Genomic DNA, 26,770 nt, shown 5'->3' with positions numbered 1-26,770 from the left:
TCTGTACATGCTTTCCCACATCGATATCCCTGCGTCTCTGTTGCATGCTGTGTCTGTATACAAACGCACCATTTCCTTCACCTTCTCCTTCGTCTTAGAGCCCTGACCTTTATTTTTCTTTCCCATTTCTTCCTGCGTTTGGCTTTGAATCGTCCTTCGTTCTTCGTTCCTGCAGCTCACAAGTGAAATGGAAATGACTGATCAAGAAAGGTGATGGGAGAGTTTTAAATGCAACAAATATATCAAATATGCCACCTTACGTGAAGTAATTCTTCATAGAAGCACGCGTCTACATTTCATTAATAGCTGACAACTAATTCCTTTACTATTATTAAAAGCGCATGATCTTGAGTCAGATTATGGTAAGTGGCTTTTCTCGACTAGCGTGCCCGAAGGATTCGTGATGAAGTGATTTTATGATTTGCTTACGTAACATCGCAGATCGCACCATCGCAAATCGCACCATCGCAGATCGCGCAAACACATCAATATAACATCGTAGCATTGCTCTGGCTTAATATCGTGACCATCATTTTATCTCGATATCGCAGATCGCAGAAGTTTTATGCTTGCCAAATCTTGTCACCTCATTTTCTGCAATATGCGATCTTGCGATCGGTGTTATCGCAGATCAGTATATCTTGAAGTTTTTCTCTTATGAGTATTACTTTATTACGATGCGATATATTGCTTAGCATGAGAGTATTGTACATACCGGGATTATAGCGAAATGGAGGCAACTTCCTATCTTTTTTGCAACGCGGCTTTAAAGATTTTTCCCTTATCATAGACTTAGGTTTTAAAGTATTCAAAAGATCTTCCTAAGTTTACGATGGTAACCTTATTCTGAAGAAAGGAAACTCTTTCTTTTCCTGAATTTTAACTAAGGGTCCCCATTCATTTAGCATTTTGGATAACACTTAAATGAAAAAAGGGGGGGGGGGGGTTGTTGCTGGCCACAAAAATTGGCGATTCACTTGGGAGAACCAATTATCTCTTCATTTTCTATTGAATTTTTCAAACTTCCGAAACAAAAAAAAATTCTCAGAAAATTTAAACTTTATTATAAAAAGATCAAGCATATTATACTCCAAACTGTCAATGATATTTTGTTTCAACTTCTTTCTATTTTAATTTTTTGTTTCCTCAGCTTGTCCTTTCATATACATCAGCCATTACTTGGTCTTGTAAAGATAAAATAAAGTCTTCCCTGTGTAGCAGCTTTTTAAATATGCTCCTTTGTCGCAGGTAGAGCCTCTGCTGCCAGCATGCGTCCATAGCCTCGACAGGGTTACCTATTACCCAGTAATGATCCTTTATCCTACTTAAGGTGATCTACAACTTTCAAAGAAAAAACCCAGATTGACACTTTTTCCTTTTTTATTCTTAAAGAACAATGTCTTGGTTTGGTAGCCAAATTATGACACAATCATTCACTTGATTTACACTTTTGCTGAACAAGCTGGCTCGTGATGAGACCCCTTGTCTTGTGATTTCAATAATCTTAAGTCGTTGCCCTGTTTTGGTGGACAGTAATGGAAAAGTCAGCGAGTTATAATATCTGTGATCATGATAAGTCGGCTCGTGATGAGACCTCTTATTCTTCAAGATATAGTGTATCCTTGGGTCATTTTTCTAAATGTTAGGATTTTCTTTAGTAGGGAGGAAGTCATTTTTTTTTCCTTAAGAAAGCTCTCGATGAAAATAATAGAGTGTTTTAGAAATGGCTGTTTCTACAGGGAATCCTTATTTTGTTATTGATACCTTTCATTGTACTGATATAAAACAATTTCTTCACTAAGATTGCTCTCATCAAATTTCTTGAAGTTGAAACTAGTATCATATCATGGTTAAAGTTTTTTAAACTGTATCTATTAATAACAAAGATCAAGTTTCCAAAAGATTTGCTATTTATAGAAGCAGAAGTTCAAAATCTTGATAGAGAAAAGGTGTTTTTAGTAAATGTCAAATGCTGTTAACCACAACAAATTTTATTAGGAAACAAAAACATTTAAAGAAATGTGAGGTAGACATTCCCTAGGATTATGTACATAATAGGGATAATCTCTTCTCTTACTTTGCCTACCAACTATTAAAAGTAAATTATCAACCTAATAACCTAGCTAAATTACTCCTACTCCTATTCTAATTATACACAGAAGAATTAACTAGGTGAAACGATATTTCCAATGGAACCATTTTTTCATTTTTACTCCTGCACGTATGTGACTTTCAAACATCAGTGTTAAGAACAAAGCTTTTGTTGGACTGTTAATGTTGGATGTGGAATAAGAATGTGTAACTTCAGTTGGAATTCTGTCTTAAATTTCTTTTTTATGAAAACTTTTTTCCAACTGGATACCTATTGGATCATAAAAATCAGGATGAATCTTCGTTATGTATTGGTGATCGTGCAATAGGAAAGATGACAAGCCAGTTTTCCAATAAGATTTTTTGGTTTTAATGGCCTGTAATCTACTATGCGTTAAGGTCAAGATTTTAGTAATTTCTTGTAAAATGAAAGTTTCCACATATAAATCACTAAATAAATCAATGAAGAATAGATGGAAATTTTTGGAAAGAGATTTATCAATTAGCGTGAATTGCCGGAAAGTTTCCAAAAGTACTTTCTTTCGTTGATGATGCTTTGGATGCCAAAGAAGTTTTTTAAGGAAGTCTGATATTGATTGATCTTGGTATTGAAAAAGTTCTATACTTCCTTGACACAATTTAGTTTTCCAAAATGGTAGCACATCTTTCGAATGTTCTTTGATAAGGTGCTCAACATACCATAGTAATCTATCAAAAGTCTGAAAATTTAAAACACAATCCGATTTTGTACAAAACGAGTGCAAGTGAGAAAGAATGAAATGATTATCTGTACAACTAGCGCTACAGCACAACTAGGATTGACTTGAAAGATCTTCTTTTTTCACAAGAACTGGCCAGAATTATGGGATCCGAGCAATTTCGAATTCCATCTTGTGAATTAGAAAACAAGTTATAATTGGGAACAGGCATGGGGGTTTGCTCATGATATGAATCGTAGATCGGAATATTGTCTTGGATAGTAAAATCATGTAAATGATCTGTCACTCTGGAATGAGGATTGACTGATATGATTCTTGAATTAGAATATCTCTCATTATCTGAGCTTTTTTGAGTTACTTGAGATAAATCAACATCATCATCATCAAAGTAGTTATCATAAATGATTTTACAGGCTTCCCTAGATTTCTCTTTTTTATCCAATATTTTTAGACAAGGAAGGTCAAGTGATTCTTGTTTGAAAATGATCAAAGGATGTTCTATAGTTGTCTTTTTATCTTGAAAACCTAATGATGACTCATTTGAGTAATCCTCGGTACTTTTTGAGATATCTTTAATACTGAGAGGGGGAAAATTATCATCACTAAAAACATCAGGATAAAGAGAAAAATGTGATTCTGGAACAATGTATTTGAAAATATCATCGTGGAAAAATCTTTGTTCATCAGATTCATCATAGACATCGGGCTTTAGATCATACCTTTGTGTGTTGATGCTTTTCGAAAGAGAATTAGTTTGCTGTTCTAACCTTGGCATCTGCATTTGTTGACTTGCAATGATATTATCTGACCTTGTATCAAAGTCATCTCCTGGTTCCAAGGCAGGCTTTCCTCCAACATTCTCGCTTTTGTCTTCTTGCATTAGATCATGCATGTCTCCTAGGCTTTGGGAACCTTCTTCATCATGGCTGATTTGTATATTCAAATTGGAATTCTCATTCATATTAGAAGAAAATGAGACAAAGCTTGGACTATTTTCTATTGGATCAGACATAGGAGGCAGGGAATGCTCAGCATAATCTGAAGATTCTTCATCCATGAGTTCACTTTCAAGATCATACTTTAGACAATTAAGATGAAATCACATATTAAAATCCCTAACAGATTCATCTTGTTTTTGTAGATAATCAATTTCATCATATACCTGGTCATAGTCATAACAACCAAATTTACAAATGAAAACCTTGACGAATCGGTCCCAGCTGTGAATTGAGGCAACTGGGAGGGTTCTACACCATTTTCTAGCTTCCGTCGTGAATGTAAGAGTAAAAATTCTGCATAAAACGCCTTCATCAATTATTTGAACGTTCGAACTTGAAACTCTTTGAATAAAGTGAAGAGCATGATTAAAAGCAGAAGAATTATTCTTACCATTGAATTTTACCTGAGACAAGAGTCTTACCACTTCAGGTGGAGTGTTGGAAGAGGCACGAACATGGATGCAACTCCAAATGGGAAGTTTGTGAGAAGCCATCCTAATTCAAATGTTATGATTTCAAACCATTCCAACAGACAATATGCTTCAGGCCCTCCTTCTAGCGCCAAATATGTTGAAGCCCCGAAAATCGGGTCGACAACAAGGGGGATACCCACCCGGTCCAGACCTTGGTTGGCAGCTCCTTACCCGTTTGGTATAGCGGTTCCGACTAGGGATAATGGGACCAGTTTCCCAATCTAAGGGGGTGTGTGTGTGTGTGTGCAGAGTTGGATGTTGCTGATCTAAGAATACTTAAAGCTAATCTAATTCAAACTTTTAAATTAACTCTATGCTATTGTAATCTAATGAAAAACAACACATTTAATCTACGCTAACCCGGGGTGTATTTCTTCTATTATGCGATCTAAAGAGATTTCAAACAATAACTGGTAATAAAGTTCATTCAGCTATCATAAGAATGGAAATCAATTAAGATAAACCACTTTGCATAAAAAGTTAGGCAAAACAGTTGTGAACTGTATATCACATAATAATTTATTCATATATCAGACATAAATAAATGGCTCCACTGTACAAAAGTGCCAAATGGTAACTCACACATTCATGCAATGACATATAAACAACAAAAACTGTATATCACTTTAAGAATATAAGCAGAAATGGCCAAGAGATAAAAGGACCATTTATGACTGGTCCTACTCATAAGCTTCAAGCAAAAATGATTTATCTCTACTTGTTCAAACATCTACTAAGAGTACAAAAGTGCAACATCAGTAGCAGACATCAAATGCAAACATTAATAAACCTCGATCCATCCATTCATCAAAACCTCCTCTGAGGGTGCAGAAGTGCATGTTCTGAGGACAAGTTTTTGACAAATTTCTAGACGCTTCTCCAAATCTATGAGAAGGGTTAAAATACTACCTCCTAATTCTAATTATAGTTTATTTACAAAATTTAGAATGCGGTTTTCAAATGACCGTCCTTTTTCTAATCTAATTTTAAAGAAAAAAACAACATTCTAAATAAGGCTACTTCTGAATCTGATCCTTAAAGCTGCAAGTGTTCATCATGGGCTTGAGGAGAGTCGGCTAGCTAACTTCTACTTTGAGCTGGGCTGAGAAAACAAAATATATGAGAGCTGGCACCACTTTCTCAGCCGCATTTACAATACATTTCACCGTCATCCACTGACTATGCGGCTTCACCAAGTATGCCCAATAACACTCCCAATTTAACCTGTTTAGTGCTTCGATCGCTTTTCCATTTTCCCACGCCTTCTGCTTCCATTCTGCTTCCAGTCGTAGTTTATTTGGTAGATACCCCGGGGTGGTCTCTTCGATTAAATTCGCTCTGTGCAAATTCTCATTTACACAGTCGATAAGAATGCTTGCTTGCGTGGCCGTTGTTTCCGCTGCTTATTCCTCTTCTCTGATCCGATTGTCCCACTTGTTGAAGAGCAGCTCTTTATGATTCTCATTTATTTTGGTTGCACTTGCTCTTTTTCCCTCATCTTCATCCTGCCAAGCCAAGTACTCCGTCACTCGTTTGTCAATCTGATCATAGTCAGCTCGCAAGTCTACCACTTGATTGGTGATTTTATCACTCAGTTCGCAATAATGACTCCTATGTGATATCTTCTGTCCCAACTCTTCCTGTTGCTGCAGTAGTTGTTCATTTAAGCCAATAGACTCTGAAATAAATTCTATAAGCTTAGGCTCATCTTTGTGCATTTCTTGTAAAATTTGTAATTGTTTTCCTTTCTCGTCTAGACTTCTTTGATAGCCTATCTGCATCTGCTGAAAGTCTTCCTGCAACTTCTCGAGCTGTTTGTGAACTTCAATATTAGCATTGGCTTGTTGCAATTGTCATTGTAGTAGCTATATTTGATCTTCTTGTTCTTTCAACAGTTGTTGAACTTCCGATGCCTTATCAATAGTTGCAGAAGCATATGCTCCTGCGATCTGAGACAATTTAGTGAGATTTTCAGTTGGGTTATTGTTGGGGTCTTTCCATAAGATGTCCAATTGTTCAGCATCTTGTGACAGTGTATTTTCTAGTTTTCTTTTCTTTCTCTCTCTTCTTACAACTGCTTTATGTTGGGGACTATAGAATACGTCCAGTGGGGGAATTTCTTCTACATTAAGTAGAAGCTCAGAAGGTGGAGCAATAGGAATGTAGTCCGTTTCTGTGACACTGCTGACTATGGTCGAAACCACTTCTTGTGCTACCTATGTATTGCTCACAGGCATTCTTGGGGATTTCCCTTCAAGATTGATCAACTCGTTGAAGATTTCCCATTCTTTGTCTAATTTTGTCGTGATGGGTGGTGCTTCAATGACGATAGGGGGAACATCTCTTGGTGGGGAGGCGATAACCTGCTGTTGCGACATTTCACTTGACTGAGCCGTGTCCTTAGTTGTTTCTTCGTTCTTTCCTTGGTTGCTTCCAGACCCTTTAGAATGTTCAGGTACTCCTTGTGCAGTGTTAGATTTGGATCTGGAAGTGCTTGAGTTCCCACTGAGGCTAACGCTTAGAGTTGGTTTTCTGGCAGGTAGTCGTAGCTTTTCTAGAGGAACACTGGCTAGTCTTCTTTCCCTGTATAACATGAATCTTTGGAGGCCATCTGGAGACTATTTCGACTGAGCTTCCCACAAAATTTCCTGGAGTGAGCTTTTATTCTGAAATAAATCATCAAATAAATCTTTCTTTCCAACGAATAATTTTATTTTGACGTTCGTTGTGAAATCTTGGGCAACTTAATTTGGGTCAAATGGCCTTGCTGGGAATTTAAATAATTGCAGACACGTCACGTCCTCCACTTCGGTGAACACGTGACCGACATCGAACAATGAAAAGGCCCCACAAGCTATAGGAAACTGAGGCCACATGGCCTTCTTTTTATCTTTATGTCTTTAGTTACGCCGCCTTCTGAACAGGTTTGATATGCAATTTCTCGAGCCAATAGTTTGTCAGGAATATACAAAGGTAGGACATGAGGAGGGACGGTGCTTCCAAATACTCTAATATAGGTGAACCATTCTTCCTTGAACCATCTTACGATGGGGATGATATCTATATGTGCCTTGCGTGAGCACCTCGGGGGGTCTTCATCATACATCATTCTATACAAGGGTAAGATAAGCCCGTGACAAATCTGGTAGAAATGTGGGATGAAATGAGAATCCCATAATATCTTATGATAAACATGGATAGGTAATGGGTCCTGGGTAGTCCATTTCCAACCCATAATGGGAAATTTAGACACATAACAAATAAAATCCATAACATATGCGGATAGATAAAAAGGAGGATAGATCCTTTGAGACGAGGATCTTTTAGACCGGTAATTGATAATAGCCGTGTATAGATTATCAGAAAAGATCTTGGCCCAATCCATAATATCGGCATTTGTGGCAGCATCTATTAATGGTAACCATTCAGACGAAAACTTATTGATATCTGGAATCCCAAATAATCTACAAAGCATGGCTGCAGCAAAACAATACGGAGAGGTGAGGGAACCAGTGTTGTACATACCGTTTTTTTCTTTCTTGAGTAGTTCCTCTTTTCTGGACCAATCTTTGGTGGTCTCTGATAGATTTGGGTTCTCCGCCACAAATTTCTTAACGAATTGTGCATTGTAAGTCGCCTACGGTTCAGGGAGATGATACATAAGCTTTAAATCTTGTGCAGTGAATGATCCGATGAGCCCATGTCCTTGAATCTTGAATTGTCTGTTGTTCATCTCTGCATTGTCAAGTATCCATTTGATCATATCCATATACGGTAGAATTTTGGGCCTTGCTGGTATCCGATGAAGAAATGAGCATGCTAGCTCTTCTAAGGATTCTTCGGAAGAGCGTTGTGAGCCTGCGACAACAGTAACCTTCATTATTCTGGGATTCTCTTCTTCAAGCAGTCTATACATGCTTTCCCACGTCGATATCCCTACGTCTCTGTTGCATGCTGTGTCTGTATACAAAGGCGCCATTTCCTTCGCCTTCTCCTTCGTCTCAGAGCCCTGACCTTTATTTTTCTTTCCCATTTCTTCCTGCGTTTGGCTTTGAATCGTCCTTCGTTCTTCGTTCCTTCAGCTCACAAGTGAAATGGAAATGACTAATCAAGAAAGGTGATGGGAGAGTTTTAAATGCAACAGATATATCAAATATGCCACCTTACGTGAAGTAATTCTTTATAGAAGCACACATCTACATTTCATTAATAGCTGACAACTAATTCCTTTACTATTATTAAAAGCGCATGATCTTGAGTCAGATTATGGTAAGTGGCTTTTCTCGACTAGCGTGCCCGAAGGATTCATGATGAAGTGATTTTATGATTTGCTTACGTAACATCGCAGATCGCGCCATCGCAAATTGCACCATCGCAGATCGCGCAAACACACGAATATAACATCGCAGCATTGGTCTGGCTTAATATCACAACCATCATTTTATCGCGATATCGCAACATCGCAGATCGCAGAAGTTTTATGCTTGCCAAATCTTGTCAGCTCATTTTCTGCGATATGCGATCTTGCGATCGGTGTTATCACAGATCGGTAAATCTTGAAGTTTTTCCCTTATGAGTATTACTTTATTGCGATGCGATATATTTCTTAGCATGAGAGTCTTGTACATACTGGGATTATAGCGAAATGGAGGCAACTTCTTATCTTTTTTGCAATGCGGCTTTAAAGATTTTTCCCTTATCATAGACTTAGGTTTTAAAGTATTCAAAAGGTCTTCCTAAGTTTACGATGGTAACCTTATTCTGAAGAAAGGAAACTCTTGCTTTTCGTGAATTTAACTAAGGGTCCCCATTCATTTTTTTGGATAACACTTAAATGAAAAAGGGGGGGGGGGGGGGGGGTTGTTGCTGGCCACAACAATTGGCGATTCACTTGGGAGAACCAATTATCTCTGCATTTTCTATTGAATTTTTCAAACTTCCGAAACAAAAAAAAAATTCTCAGAAAATTTAAACTTTATTATAAAAAGATCAAGCATATTATACTCCAAACTGTCAATGATATTTTGTTTCAACTTCTTTCTATTTTAATTGTTTGTTTCCTCAGCTTGTCCTTGCATTTACATCAGCCATTACTTGGTCTTGTAAAGATAAAATAAAGTCTTCCCTGTGTAGCAGCTTTTTAAATATGCTCCTTTGTCGCAGGTAGAGCCTCTGCTGCCAGCAGGCGTCCATAGCCTCGACAGGGTTACCTATTACCCAGTAATGATCCTTTATCCTGCTTAAGGTGATCTACAACTTTCAAAGAAAAAACCCAGATTGACACTTTTTCCTTTTTTATTCTTAAAGAACAATGTCTTGGTTTGGTAGCCAAATTATGACACAGTCATTCACTTGATTTACACTTTTGTTGAACAAGCTGGCTCGTGATGAGACCCCTTGTCTTGTGATTTCAATAATCTTAAGTCGTTGCCCTGTTTTGGTGGACAGTAATGGCAAAGTCACCGAGTTATAATATCTGTGATCATGATAAGCCAGCTCATGATGAGACCTCTTATTCTTCAAGATATAGTGTATCCTTGGGTCATTTTTCTAAATGCTGTGATTTTCTTTAAGCAGGGAGGAAGTCATTTTTTTTTCCTTAAGAAAGCTCTCGACGACAATAATAGAGTTTTTTGGAAATGGCTGTTTCTACAGGGAATACTTATTTTGTTATTGATACCTTTCATTGTACTGATATAAAACAATTTCTTGAAGTTGAAACTAGTATCATATCATGGTTAAAGTTTTTTAAACTGTATCTATTAATAACAAAGATCAAGTTTCCAAAAGATTTGTTATTTATAGAAGCAGAAGTTCAAAATCTTGATAGAGAAACGGTGTCTTTAGTAAATGTCAAATGCTGTTAACCACAACAAATTTTATTAGGAAACAAAAACATTTAAAGAAATGAGAGGTAGACATTCCCTAGGATTATGTACATAATAGGGATAATCTCTTCTTTTACTTTGCCTACCAACTATTAAAAGTAAATTATCAACCTAATAACCTAGATAAATTACTCCTACTCCTATTCTAATTATACACAGAAGAATTAACTAGGTGAAATGATATTTCCAGTGGAACCATTTTTTCATTTTTATTCCTGCACGTATGTGACTTTCAAACATCAATGTTAAGAACAAAACTTTTGTTGGACTATTAACGTTGGATGTGGAACAAGAATGTGTAACTTCGGTTGGAATTCTATCTGAAATTTCTTTCTTATGAAAACTTTTTTCCAACTGGATACCTATTGGATCATAAAAATCAGGATGAATCTTCGTTATGTATTGGTGATCGTGCAAAAGGAAAGATGACAAGCCAGTTTGCGAATAAGATTTTTTGGTTTTAATGGCCTGTAATCTACTATGCGTTAAGGTCAAGCTTTTAGTAATTTCTCGTAAAAGGAAAGTTTCCACATATAAATCACTAAATAAATCAATGAAGAATAGATGGAAATTTCTGGAAAGAGATTTATCAATTAGCGTGAATTTCCTGTAAGTTTCCAAAAGTACTTTCTTTCGTTGATGATGCTTTGGATGCCAAAGAAGTTTTTTAAGGAAGTCTGATATTGATTGATCTTGGAATTGAAAAAGTTCTATACTTCCTTGACACAATTTAGTTTTCCAAAATGGTAGCACATCTTTCGAATGTTCTTTGATAAGGTGCTCAACATACCATAGTAATCTATCAAAAGTCTGAAAATTTAAAACACAATCCAATTTTCTACAAAATGAGTGCAAGTGAGAAAGAATGAAATGATTATCTGTACAACCAACGCTACAGCACAACTGGGATTGACTTGAAAGATCTTCTTTTTCACAAGAACTGGCCAGAATTATGGGATCCGAGCAATTTCGAATTCCATCTTGTGAATCAGAAAACAAGTTATGATTGGGAACATGCATGGGGGTTTGCTCATGATATGAATCATAGATCGGAATATTGTCTTGGATAGTAAAATCATGTAAATGATCCGTCACTCTGGAATGAGGACTGGCTGATATGATTCTTGAATTAGAATATCTCTCATTATTTGAGCTTTGTTGAGTTACTTGAGATAAATCAACATCATCATCATCAAAGTAGCTATCATAACTGATTTTACAGGTTTCCCTAGATTTCTCTTTTTTATCCAATATTTTCAGACAACGAAGGTCAAGTGATTCTTGTTTGAAAATGATCAAAGGATGTTCTATAGCTATCTTTTTATCTTGAAAACCTAATGATGACTCATTTGAGTAATCCTCTGTACTTCTTGAGATATATTTAATACTGAGAGGGGGAAAATTATCATCACTAAAAACATCAGGATAAAGAGAAAAATGTGATTCTGGAACAATGTATTTGAAAATATCATCGTGGAAAAATCTTTGTTTATCAGATTCATCATAGACATTGGGCTTTAGATCATACCTTTGTGTACTGATGCTTTTCGAAAGAGAATTAGTTTGATGTTCTAACCTTGGCATCTGCATTTGTTGACTTGCAATGATATTATCTGACCTTGTATCAAAGTCATCTCCTGGTTCCAAGGCAGGCTTTCCTCCAACATTTTCGCCTTTTTCTTCTTGCATTAGAGCATGCATGTCTCCTAGGCTTTGGGAACCTTCTTCATCATGGCTGATTTGTATATTCATATTGGAATTCTCATTCATATTAGAAGAAAATGAGACAAAGCTTGGACTATTTTCTGCTGGATCAGACATAGGAGGCAGGGAATGCTCAGCATAATCTGAAGATTCTTCATCCATGAGTTCACTTTCAAGATCATACTTTAGACAATTAAGATGAAATCGCATATTAAAATCCCTAACAGATTCATCTTGTTTCTGTAGATAATCAATTTCATCATATACCTGGTCATAGTCATAACAATCAAATTTACAAATGAAAGCCTTGACGAATTGGTCCCAGCTGTGAATTGAGGCAACTGGGAGGGTTCTACACCATTTTCTAGCTTCCGCTGTGAATGTAAGAGTAAAAATTCTGCATAAAACGCCTTCATCAATTCTCTGAACGTTCGAACTTGAAACTCTTTGAATAAATTGAAGAGCATGATTAAAAGCAGAAGACTTATTCTTACCATTGAATTTTACCTGAGACAAGAGTCTTACCACTTCAGGTGGAGCGTTGGAAGAGGCACGAACATGGATGAAACTCCAAATGGGAAGTTTGTGAGCAGCCATCCTAATTCAAATGTTATGATTTCAAACCATTCCAACAGACAATATGCTTCAGGCCCTCCTTCTAGCACCAAATATGTTGAAGACCTGAAAATCGGGTCGACAACAAGGGGGATACCCACCCGGTCCAGACCTTGGTTGGAAGCTCCTTATCCGTTTGGTATAGCGGGTCCGACTGGGGATAATGGGACCAGTTTCCCAATCTAAGGGTGTGTGTGTGTGTTTGCAGAGTTGGATGTTTCTGATCTAAGAATACTTAAAGCTAATCTAATTCAAACTTTTAAATTAACTCTATGCTATTGTAATCTAATGAAAAACAGCACATCTAATCTACGCTAACCCGGGGTGTATTTCTTCTATTATGCGATCTAAAGAGATTTCAAACAATAACTGGTAATAACGATCATTCAGCTATCATAAGAATGGAAATCAATTAAGATAAACCACTTTGCATAAAAAGTTAGGCAAAACAGTTGTGAACAGTATATCGCATAATAATTTATTCATATATCAGACATAAATAAATGGCTCCACTGTACATAAGTGCCAAATGGTAACTCACACATTCATGCAATGACATATAAACAACAAAAATTGTATATCACTTTAAGAATATAAGCAGAAATGGCCAAGAGATAAAAGGACCATTTATGACAGGTCCTACTCATAAGCTTCAAGCAAAAATGATTTATCTCTACTTGTTCTAACATCTACTAAGAGTACAAAAGTGCAACATCAGTAGCAGACATCAAATGCAAACATTAATAAACCTCAATCCATCCATTCATCAAAACCTCCTCTGAGGGTGCAGAAGTGCATGTTCTCAGGACAAGTTTTTGACAAATTTCTAGACCCTTCTCCAAATGAATGAGAAGGGTTAAAATACTACCTCCTAATTCTAATAATATTTTATTTACAAAATTTAGGATGCGGTTTTCAAATGACCGTCCTTTTTCTAATCTAATTTTAAAGAAAAAAACAACATTCTAAATAAGGCTACTTCTGAATCTGATCTTTAAAGCTGCAAGTGTTCATCATGGGCTTGAGGAGAGTCGGCTGGCTGACTTCTGCTTTGAGCTGGGCTAAGGAAACAGAATTTATGAGAGCTGGCACTACTTTCTCGGCTGCATTTATGATACATTTCACCGTCATCCACTGACTATGCGGCTTCACCAAGTATGCCCAGTAACACTCCCAATTTAACCTGTTTAGTGCTTGGATCGCTTTTCCCTTTTCCCGCGTCTTCTGCTTCCATTCTGCTTCCAGTCGTAGTTTATTTGGTAGATACCCCAGGGTGGTCTCTTCGATTAAATTTGATTTGTGCAAATTCTCATTTACACAGTCGATAAGAATGCTTGCTTTTGTGGCCGCTGTTTCCGCTGCTTGTTCCGCCTCTCTGATCTGATCGTCCCACTTGTTGAAGAGCAGCTCTTTATGATTCTCGTTTATTCTGGGTGCACTTGCTCTTTTTCCCTCGTCTTCATCCTGCCAAGCCAAGTACTCCGTCACTCGTTTGTCAATCTAATCATAGTCAGCTCGCAAGTCTACCACTTGATTGGTGATTTTATCACTCAGTTCGCAATAACGACTCCACTGTGATATCTTCCGTTCCAACTCTTCCTGTTGCTGCAGTAGTTGTTCATTTAAGCCAATAGAGTCTGAAATAAATTCTGTAAGCTTAGGCTCATCTTTGTGCATTTCTTGTAAAATTTGTAATTGTTTTCCTTTCTCGTCTAGACTTCTTTGATAGCCTATCTGCATCTACTGAAAGTCTTCTTGCAACTTCTCGAGCTGTTTGTGAACTTCAATATTAGCATTGGCTTGTTGCAATTGTCGTTGTAGTAGTTGTATTTGATCTTCTTGTTCTTTCAACAGTTTCTAAAATTCCGATGCCTTGTCAATAGTTGCAACAGCATATGCTCCTGCGATCTGAGACAATTTAGTGAGATTTTCAGTTGGGTTATTGTTGGGGTCTTTCCATAACACGTCCAGTTGTTCAGCATCTTGTGACAGTGTATTTTCTAGTTTTCTTTTCTTTCTCTGTCTTCTTAAAACTGCTTTATGTTGGGGACTATAGAATACGTCCAGTGGGGGAATTTCTTCTACATTAAGTAGAAGCTCAGAAGGTGGAGCGATAGGAATGTGCTTCGTTTCTGTGACACTGCTGACTATGGTCGAAACCACTTCTTGTGCTACCTGTGTATTGCTCACAGGTGTTCTTGGGGCTTGCCCTTCAAGATTGATCAACTCGTTGAAGGTTTCCCATTCTTTGTCTAATTCTGTCGTGACGGGTGGTTCTTCAATGACGAGAGGGGGAACATCTCTTGGCGGGGAGGCGATAACCTGCTGTTGTGACATTGCACTTGACTGAGCCGTGTCCTTAGCTGTTTCTTCGTTCTTTCCTTGGTCGCTTCCAGACCCTTTATAATGTTCAGGTACTCCTTGCGCAGTGTTAGATTTAGATCTGGAAGTGCTTGAGTTCCCACTGAGGCTAACGCTTGGAGTTGGTTCTCTGGCAGGCAGTCGCAGCTTTTCTAGAGGAACACTAGCTAGTCTTCTTTCCCTGTATAACATGAATCTTTGGAGGTCATCTGGAGACAATTTCGACTGAGCTTCCCGCAAAATTTCCTGGAGTGAGCTTTTATTCTAAAATAAATCATCAAATAAATCTTTCTTTCCAACGAATACTTTTATTTTGACGTTCGTTGTGAAATCTTGGGCAACTTCATTTGGGTCAAATGGCCTTGCCGGGAATTTAAATAATTGCAGACACGTCACGTTCTCCACTTCGGTGAACGCGTGACCTACATCGAGCAATGAAAAGGCCCCACAAGCTACAGGAAACTGAGGCCATATGGTCTTCTTTTTGTCTTTTAGGTCTTTAGTTAGGCCGCCTTCTGAACAGGTTTGATATGCAATTTCTCGAGCCAATAGTTTGTCAGGAATATACAAAGGCGGGACATGAGGAGGGATGGTGCTTCCAAATACTCCAATATAGGTGAACCATTCTTCCCCAAACCATCTTGCAATGGGGATGATATCTATCTGTGCCTCGGGTGAGCACCTCGAGGGGTCTTCATCATACATCATTCTATACAAGGGTAAGATAAGCTCGTGACAAATCTGGTAGAAATGTGGGATGAAATGAGAATCCCATAATATCTTATGATAAACATGGATAGGTAATGGGTCCTGGGTAGTCCATTTCCAACCCATAATGGGAAATTTAGACACATAACAAATAAAATCCATAACATATGCGGATAGATAAAAAGGAGGATAGATCCTTTGAGACGAGGATCTTTTAGACCGGTAATTGATAATAGCCGTGTATAGATTATCAGAAAAGATCTTGGCCCAATCCATAATATCGGCATTTGTGGCAGCATCTATTAATGGTAACCATTCAGACGAAAACTTATTGATATCTGGAATCCCAAATAATCTACAAAGCATGGCTGCAGCAAAACAATACGGAGAGGTGAGGGAACCAGTGTTGTACATACCGTTTTTTTCTTTCTTGAGCAGTTCCTCTTTTCTGGACCAATCTTTGGTGGTCTCTGATAGATTTGGGTTCTCCGCCACAAATTTCTTAACGTATTGTGCATTGTAAGTCGCCTACGGTTCAGGGAGATGATACATAAGCTTTAAATCTTGTGCAGTGAATGATCCGATGAGCCCATGTCCTTGAATCTTGAATTGTCTGTTGTTCATCTCTGCATGGTCAAGTATCCATTTGATCATATCCTTATACGGTAGAATTTTGGGCCTTGCTGGTATCCGATGAAGAAATGAGCATGCTAGCTCTTCTAAGGATGCTTCGGAAGAGCGTTGTGAGCCTGCGACAACAGTAACCTTCATTATTCTGGGATTCTCTTCTTCAAGCAGTCTATACATGCTTTCCCACGTCGATATCCCTACGTCTCTGTTGCATGCTGTGTCTGTATACAAAGGCACCATTTCCTTCGCCTTCTCCTTTGTCTCAGAGCCCTGACCTTTATTTTTCTTTCCCATTTCTTCCTGCGTTTGGCTTTGAATCGTCCTTCGTTCTTCGTTCCTTCAGCTCACAAGTGAAATGGAAATGACTAATCAAGAAAGGTGATGGGAGAGTTTTAAATGCAACAGATATATCAAATATGCCACCTTACGTGAAGTAATTATTTATAGAAGCACACGTCTACATTTCATTAATAGCTGACAACTAATTCCTTTACTATTATTAAAAGCGCATGATCTTGAGTCAGATTATGGTAAGTGGATTTTCTCGACTAGCGTGCCCGAAGGATTCATGATGAAGTGATTTTATGATTTGCTTACGTAACATCGCAGATTGCGCCATCGCAAATTGCACCATCACAGATCGCGCAAACACACGAATATAACATCGCAGCATTGGTCTGGCTTAATATCACAACCATCATTTTATCGCAACATCGCAGATCGCAGAAGTTTTATGCTTGCCAAATCTTGTCAGCTCATTTTCTGTGATATGCGATCTTGCGATCGGTGTTATCGCAGATCGGTAAATCTTGAAGTTTTTCCCTTATGAGTATTACTTTATTGCAATGCGATATATTGCTTAGCATGAGAGTCTTGTACATACCGGGATTATAGCGAAATGGAGGCAACTTCCTATCTTTTTTGCAACACGGCTTTAAAGATTTTTCACTTATCATAGACTTAGGTTTTAAAGTATTCAAAAGGTCTTCCTAAGTTTACGATGGTAACCTTATTTTGAAGAAAGGAAACTCTTGCTTTTCCTGAATTTTAGCTAAGGGTCCCCATTCATTTAGCATTTTGGATAACACTTAAATGAAAAAGGGGGGGGGGGGACGGTTGTTGCTGGCCACAACAGAATGGAAGAAGAAGATGAGGACGATTCGATAATTGAAACAAATCACTTTTTCAATGCTAATTGTATGCCCATATTTCTGACCAAAGATGAAGAATACGCAAAAGTTCTAGACATTCAAAGGGATGAGGATTACATCTTAGCAAATGATGTGGTTTTGGAAGTTGAATCTGATGATTATCAGCGTGGTTATATGAATGCTTTGACTGCACAGTAGAGGCTGTACTCTTTAAGGAGTAGAGATGTACTGGTCAATCCCATTCAGAAAAGAAAGGATGTGCAATCAAAGAATGATTCCTAAAACATTCAGAAGAAAGGCAAGAGATTGTTGATCTAAATCCCAACAAGGTACCATCAACAATTGCCACTGCAAACGAGAAGAACAATCAGCAAAAAGATAGTGCAATGAAAGAGAAAAAAGATAAGAGGGACATTGGTGTCAAAGAGGTAGAGAAAGTTTCATCCTTTAATTTAGAAAGTGAAATTGCTAAATTAAAAGTGTCCATTCCTTTGACTGAGCTTGTTAAGAATAGCAACTATAAACACCATTTATCTAGAATATTGTAAATAGATCCTTTGTTTGACATCGTGAATGTTGAGGATGATCATCCTGAACTCATTTTTGGTCCAGCCATACAAGGTCATCCTGAATATAGCAAATTTCCCCCCTTTTTTCTGAGTATTAGACTACATGAGTATATTCTCCATAATGTCATGTTAGATTCCCGAGCTTCCCATATTTTGATGCCCAAAGCCATTATGGAAACTTTGGGCTTGGATATCACCCGGAAATATCATGATTTGTACTCATTTCATTCTGGTGGAGTTCATTGCATTGGTCTCATCAAAGATTTGGTGGTTTCTTTAGATCAAATCCCAGCCAAAAATGTCTTGATGGATGTGGTAGTTGTTGATATACCACCATGATTTGGTATGCTCTTATCTAGATCGTGGGGAGCTAAACTCATAGGCACTTAAAAAATTGACTTCTCTTTATGCTACAATCCTTGTTTTTAGTCAATTGAGGAAGTTGTACCAGGAAAAGAAAATAAAGTATATGATCACTAGTAAAGAGAAGCCTGTGAATCATTCAATAAATATTGTACATATTGATTTAGATTCTTTTGTTTTGTACTCTGATAATGGATTGAATCATGTAGATATTCAGCTTGTAGAAGTATATGATGTACCAGAATTTTTCGAGAATTTTAGAGCAGTTCTTAATCAAGAAAAAGAAAAAATAACAATTTCTTCTAAGAAGCTTACACAATAGCAAAATATCAGTGAAGAGTAGAAAAATGAAGTAATCAGCAAAGGCAAGGTTGAGAGAGAAATAGAATTCCAGCATCTAGAAGATGAAGCCGACCTTTGGAGCATGGACTTCGATGGTGTTGGTATTGGAATTTGGATTTGAAGCCCTACTTTCTAGCCTACCAAAGTTCCAAGTAATGTTAGAGTATGTTCCTACAAGTTAGCTTTTGATTGCTCTAATAATGAAGCAGAGTATGAGGCGTTGATTACAGGTCTAAAATTTTTGAAGAAACTAGGTGCAAAAAGGATTTTTGTTTATGGTGATTCAGAGCTGATGATTAAACAAGTAAAAGGAGAATATCAAGCAGAGCATCCGCGGATGAGAGCCTACAGAAATGCAGTTCTCAATATTTTGAAGATGTTTCCGGAATACACCTTGACAGCGGTACCCCGGAGTCAAAACATCATTACAGATTCACTTGCCACTGTAGCCCGCAATTTGAAGATGCCAATGAATTCTAACAATAAATTTGAAATTCATGTCAAACATAGGCCTGTTGTTCTTGATAATTTGAGGTATTGGCAAGTTTTTTGGGATGACAATGAAATTAATGCCTTTTTGTAGAATGAAGGAAAGTTTAAGAATGCTTTCATTGATGATGTTTGTGATTCTGATGAACAAGATGTTGAGTTAAATCAGATGAAGGTTTTACAGCTAAAGGATAATATTATTCCTAGAGGTCTCATAGCTTTAGAGGAGCTCTTTGATCAAGATGATGTGGCAAGAAAACCAACTTTGGTTCCTACGGACAAATGAGTTGAAGATGTAAATCTTGGAACAGCTGACCAGCCCAAGCTTGCAAAGTTATCAAAAACATTGTCTCCCAAAACAAAGGCTAAGTATGTTAAGTTACTTTCTGAATTTTCTGATGTTTTTTCATGGGATTATTCAGATTCGAAAGTTTATGACAAGAATATCATTCAGCATACTATTCCTATCAAGCCAGATCAAAAACCTTTTATTCAAAAGTTGAGAAGAATCAATCCAAAGCTGTTGCCAGCCATCGAGAAAGAGGTAAATAGATTGTTTAAAGCTGACATCATTGTTCCAATTAGATTTTCTGATTGGATTTCAAATTTGGTCCCAGTACGAAAGAAGACTGGAGAGCTAAGGTTGTGCATATGTTTCTGGAACCTCAACAAAGTGTTCTTAAAGGATAATTAACCTCTTCCTAAGATGGATCATATTCTGCAAAGAGTAGTTGGAGCATCACAGATGTCACTACTAGATGGCTACTCGGGCTATAATCAGATCTTGGTGCATGAAAGAGACCAAGACAAAACTACCTTCACAACACCATGGGGAACTTTTCAGTATGCCAAGATGCCATTTGGGTTGAAGAATGCCGAAGCCACTTTTCAGCAGGTGATGGACATAGCTTTTGCTAATGAGAAGGATGTTTTCTTGGTAGTCTATTTAGATGATTTGACGGTATTTTCTGGTTCTGATGATGAGCATTTGCACCACTTAAGGATTGTTTTTTAGAAATGTAGGAAGTTCAGGATTTCTCTAAACCCGAAAAAGAGTCTTTTTTCCATGGAAGAAGGTAAACTCCTTGGTCATATAATTTCTAAAGATGGTATTCACATTGATCCTTCAAGGGTGGAGGCAATCCAGCAAATAGACTTTCCGCACAACAAAAAGGAGATTCAAGCTTTCAATGGTAAGATGAATTTCTTACACAGATTTATACCAAATTTGGTTAAGCATTTACGTGAATTAACTAATATGTTGAAGAAGGACAGCACTGTGAAATGGATTGAGGATGCCATGAAATCGTTCAACTTGGTAAAGTTTGCTTTGACCACAGCCCCAGTTTTGATCAGTCCTGATTATACTCATGATTTTATTATATTTTCATTTGCATCTGAGCACACTATGGCTGCAGTGTTGATGAAAAAGAGGGATCAAGTGGAGCAACCCATTGCTTTTTTTAGTAGGACTATTAGAAATGCTACCTTGCATTACAATATCATTGAAAAGCAAGATCTGTCTCTTATAAAAGCATTGAAGGATTTCAGAGTATTCATTTTACATTCACATACCATAGCATATGTTCCTAACGCAGCCGTCAAGGATGTTCTCATGCAAACTGATCCGGAGGGAAGAAGAGGTAAGTGGATAGCAGCAATGTTGGAGTATGATCTTGAGATTAAGCCTACCAAACTGATCAAAGGACAAGGCTTGGAAAAACTAATGGCTGAATCAAATTTGCATGCTCTAGACATAAATCTCATTGCAGCAATGTCAGATGACGAAGATGGTGGCTCACTCATTCAAGTATGAGAAATGTTTCTCAAATCGCCTTGGTATTCTGATATAGTTTATGTTCTTTGGCATCTTTTACCACCTCCTAGAATGTCAAGAAGTAAAGGTAGATCACTAAAACTAAAGTCTGCAAAATTATGCATTTTAAATAGTGCTCTCTATTGGAAAGATCCGGGAGGGGTTCTTCTTAATTGTTTGGTTGAAGATGAAGCTCAATAGGTGATGAATGATTTTCATAGAGGTGATTGTCACAGTCATTTTTTTTGAAAAACAACAGCTAACAAAGTATTGAGAGCAAGATATTATTGGCCAACTTTGTTTTCAGATTTATATAAGACAGTTATGAGCTGCCATGAATGCCAAGTTTTTCAAGGAAAAAGGAAGTTGCTTCCTCTTCCTCTGAAGCCAGTTGAAGTAAATGCACCTTTCCAGCAGTGGGGACTTGATTTCATAGGAGAAATCCATCCTACATCATCAACACAACACAGATGGATTTTGACAGCTACCGATTACTTCACCAAGTGGATTGAGGCTATTCCGACAAGGCAAGCCATGGACACAAAAATTATCTAGTTCTTAGAATCTAATATCTTGTCTCGTTTTGGTTTCCCTCACAAGATTATAACAGATAATGCAGCAGCATTTAATTCAAATAGGATGGTGGAGTTTTGCAATAAGTACAATATTACATTGGGTCACTCCACGGCATACTACCCGCAAGGAAATGGATTGGCTAAGTCATCAAATAAGTCCTTGGTGAACATTATCAAGAAAATGTTGGAGGCAAACAAGAAGAATTGGCATTGAAAGCTTGTTAATGCCTTGTGGGCCAATGGAGTGAGCAGCAAGAAATCAATTGGTATGTCACCTTTTGAGTTGGTTTATGGTACTGATACGGTATTTCCCACATCACTTGTAGTCTCGGTCATGAGATTATTACAGGAAGTCGGCAGCAAATAGGATGATATTCAGCGTAGAATTAATCAAATGATTCACCTTCAGCAAACAAGGGAAGAGGTTTCCCAAAACACTTTCCAGTTACAAGAGAAGATAAAGAAAATTTATGACCGCAAAACAAAGGCAGAAAAGTTTCAGTTGGAAGATGTAGTGCTGCGATGGGATGCACGAAATGAAGAAAAAGGAAAGCATGGTAAGTTTTAAAATCTATGGAAAGGACCATATAAGATCTTAGCCTATCGAGGACAGAATGCATTTTTGTTAAAGGAAATGGATGGTCAAGAGTGCTCAGGAGGACCAATGAATGGTAGGCTCTTGAAACACTACTACTTTTGATGTTGTTCCCTAAAGTTGCTTCACCATCATTGTATATACTGGTTTACTTTTCCTTGCAAGATTTCAAGTACACTGTCATTTGAGCTTGGGGCCCGAAGTGAAGGCTATAAAGCTTGAATGATTTGTGTCGAGTTTGGTTGATTTGGTTTATAGTCAAGTTTAGAGTCGGTTGTGAGTCAGTTTTCAGTTTGTATTGAGTCATTTTTCTTTAAAATTGTAAAAAAAGAGGGTTTTTTTTGTTTTAGTCTTCTGTTTGTTTGACCGTATTGGCCCAATCAGCTAGGCACTTGGTCTACGGTGTTCTTGACACCTCCAAGGAGCTTCCATCCCCAATAAGGCCAATGTTAGTATCAGTATCTGCATACTTCCATCAACGATCAAATTTGCTCTTTGCATTTTCATTTTAGGGGTCCCATACTATTACATCATTTCATTAGGTCATGTCAAACTGATCCATTGATGGTTGTCTTCTCTTCAGAAAATCTAATTTCTCCCTCATAAAGTATACTTGTTGACCCATCTTCACGTTGTCTTCAGTCAAGGTTTCATGGTCAAAATGCAATCATGTTTTCATTAGGTCATAGGACATGTTTTCGTTAGGTATTAGGGTTTCATTTCCAAGGTCAAAGGCATGATTTAAAGGTGTAAATAAAAGGTATCAAGGGGATGAGGATGATAAATAAATCAAGAGTGATGGCTAGTAAGTCATAGTCACTATATAATTATCTTTTTAACTAATGTACTTTTCACCTCAAAAAACATGTTTCTGAGGTGAAAACAGAGTATTTTGAGTTAATTTATATTTTTTTATGTAATTTTAAGTCACTTAGTGTTATAAATGATCCCGGATGCACCAATACATCTCTCCTTGCTACAAGACAAAGAAACACTACAAAAATCAGTTCAAATGGAGCATCATCCACCTGAAAAGGAACAAAGAAGAAAAGGCATTAAAAACAGAGATTTGAAAAAGGTAAAGAAACATTAGAAAGTGGGTTTTTCTAGTGAAAAATCAAAATCTACTCCTATATAAGGTGTCACATTTCATTTTCAAAATCATCATCCTCATTTGGCAAATAAGGAGTCAAAAAGTGAAGAAAAGAGGAGAATTTGAGTGAGTTTTGGGCCAAGGAGAACTAACGCTATGCTTCTATAGTTTCGCGTTGTGTGTTTCAGGTAGTTGAGGTGGCATTGTGTGTTCACGGGGTGGTGTCGCACGTTCAGGGGGTGGTGTTGCAGGTACAAGTTGAGCGTTGCATGTAGGGTGTTTTCGACAGTGTAAAATAACACTATGTTGCACATTCAGGAGGGCGATGTGCATTGAACCAGCAAAGGCCAAAAATCCTCCAGCTTCATAAAAACTTCCAAAATCACCCTCTCATCGCTCAAACAAGTAAGTGCCTTCACTATACCTCATAATTGATTTTCAATTGAAGTGTTTGAAGGTAATTTACCATGGCACTGTAAAATCCTAGATTCTCCCCTAATTATGCTTAAAACCCTAACCCCTATTATTCCTCCCACCATCTATTACTAAAGCCCTAAAACTATCCCCTATATCATTCCATAACATTCTATACCCCCATGTCCTTCATCCCATAAGCTATACTTCAAAAAAGGACCCAAGCCCCTCTCCCTCATTTTCATGATTCATACCCTCCCCTTCATTTTCTAGCCCACCAAATACCTTACAAGGTCATCTCCCATTCCCTTACTCCTAAATCACCCTTGTTCACTCTCTTCATCCCTTTTATAGGAGTGCACAACCTCAAAATTTGCAAACATGGACGGAGAAGACAAAGACTATGAGGAGGAAAACACTAGCAATGAAAATTCGAAAGATAAACCTCGGCATCAAACAAAACCACACAAGGGAGGTAGAATTATCAGGGAAGAGCCATCAAACCTCATAGAATTGCAGGCCTCTCAATTGGTTGTCACTTGTTTCATACATCTAGGGTGATATGATTTTTATGAGCAGGTAGAGAGAGTTCAACACCACCTTGAGCTCACCAGGCTTTTTGTAGCCAATCTTCAGGACAACAAGGTCACTCTTGCTAGGGTGACATTTACAGTTTCACCCTCCATTATTGTGGATGCAACTAGGATTATGAATGTAGGGGAGAAGTGGTACAAGGCACAATACCTGGATTAACACTATTATGAGCCTTATATCAAACCCAGGTATAGAAATGAGGCAAAAATACTTTTCCTTTTAGATTCCTTGAAGACAAGTATGCCCCCATGATGAAAATCATCATGAAATATTTCACTTGTGAGGGCAGATTTTCCAAACTCTACACCTATCAGATTAGGCTTCTCATGCATTTTACTAGGGTGAGGATGTTAAACCTCCTTTATTTCTTATTCAGGAATATTGAGAAGATGGCCCACTTTTTGCAGAAAAAGCCATACCCTTAGCAGATGAGTAGTCTTTATCATTATTCCCTGATCAAGATGATTGTGCTTCATCATTTTAGCCTCCTCAACATCTCTTGGGAGACATTTATTGCTCATGACATCTTTAGGGGTCCTCAAATTCCTCCACTAGTGTCTCAAGAATTAGGAGGACCTTATAGCAGTGCTCAGGTAAAGGCAGATGAGAAAGCCAAAGAGACTAGAGCTACTGAGGTGCCCGAGACCTACATGACATACCAGAGGGGCACAAGGAAATTGTTTGTAGCTGATAGGCAAGTGTTTGCTCCATAGGATGTGGAAGGGACCTTGCCTTCTTCATCAACTCATAGGAAAATTCTTGCTCCACAAGGTGTGGAAGGCGCTTTGCCTTCTTCATCAACACAACAAGAACATATGCAACATCTGCACAAAAGGAAAGAAAAGATGTCAGAGGAAAGTTTTGATGATGAGGAGTAAGAAAGAGACTTTGATTTGATAAAGAATGATGAGCCAGAACAACATTATATCAACATGGCATAAAGACAATTGACTTAGAGGCTCATGATGAAGCAACAATAGAGAACATCATCATACAGGAGAAAGAGGCTCAAATCCAAGCATTGATGGACAATTTGGAGAGAGCCAAGTATGTCATCACATATATGGAACAAGAGAACAAGTAGTTGAGTGACAAGCAGGTTCTCCTGGAGCTGGAACTTCTCAAGGTAAAATGACAAGGTGACAAGGGTGAATTAGTTGTGCAAAAGGAAGAGGCACTAGTCACTTTGACTCCTATTGAGAAGGAAATTGACGATGATAGAGAGATTTGGCTTGAAAGAGTCAATTTTCACCTAGAGAAGATGCTGCAGAAGGCCAATACGGACAACCAGGTGATCAGGCATATGGCCTACCACTACATGACCCAAAACAAAATTGCAACATGAGGGTCAAACAGATGAAAGCTAGGCTAGGGTGGGTTCTAAAGGGAAAAAAAGAGGAGGATAGGCTTAGTTTTCTTGCTGAAGCTTCCTTGGCTCATCAACATGCTTGATGATGGTGGTTCTCACCAATTTTGGTCAGGTTTGGAGGAGATTTTGTTTTTTGTAAATTTTGGAAATTGCACACACAGAAAATCTAGCTCAACGCGAAGTGCCACTAGTGCTGTGCTTTTCCTAGGGGCACCCAATCGAAAAATGGCTTGCATTTTTGGATTCAAAGCAATGAGTTCATGCACCCTATGCATTTTCTATGTTTTTGGGGTAGAACTGGTCCACCAAAAAGTCAAAAAACACCCTAAAAATGACCTTTCTACCACCTTTTGGACACATAGAAGCAACCTTAGGAGAATCAACTTTTGAGGCGTCTAGTGAGCTTCAATGAAGAAATACCATGTGTTTTGGAAAGTAGAATTTAAGAGCTTTCCAATGAGCTATCATGATCTCAATTTGGATGACAGGAAGGCCTCCAAAAGGGACCTGAAAGTGGCATTGCTCGTTGGACCAGTTTCACTGTGCATAGGACAAATTTTGCACAGGATGCCCATTTTCTATGTTTTGACTGTGTTCATGGATTTTCTCTCATGCAGGATGTTTTGCTCATGTAAATGATGACTTGGCTTGTAAATGTGATGGATAATTAGTAGTAGGGGGTAGATTCATTAGATTAAAAGTCAATTTGAGCACAAATGAATCAATTTTCTCACTTTTAGAGGTAAGTTGTTAGGATGCCTATATTCTAGTTTCTTGTTCAATGTTGGTTAGATTAGCTCCTCATCTTAGGGATTCGACCTCTGAGGATGGTAGGAGCTTGAAACAATGCCTATATCTTCTTCTTCTCATTGTAAAGGGTTGGACTCAACTAGATGCTTATGCCTTGATTGTAGATCATTTTGTAGCAGTTTAGTAGGAGATTAATAAAAATTGCAGCTATTTCTTTGGGATCCATGTGGCATTGAGTGTAGTTCCGTTTCTTCTCTTGTGATCATATATTAATATGTTTTGTGTACTTCACTAATAATTTCATTGCTTCTAAGTGAATGTTTTCAAGTTGATAGGAAGAATTCATAACATCACTGCTCTGCTTTGGGGAAATATTAACCATTGTATCTTTGATACAATTAAGGAAGGATCCATGGTAATCACATGCTCTTCCTAGCTTCTCACCAGTGTTAAAACATCTCAC

This window comes from Pinus tabuliformis, chromosome 8 (genome assembly GCF_031772625.1).
Source record: "Pinus tabuliformis cultivar Carrire ecotype Pingquan chromosome 8, CPIR1, whole genome shotgun sequence".
In the NCBI taxonomy this organism is placed as follows: Eukaryota; Viridiplantae; Streptophyta; class Pinopsida; order Pinales; family Pinaceae; genus Pinus; species Pinus tabuliformis.
This window is presented reverse-complemented; position numbering follows the sequence as displayed.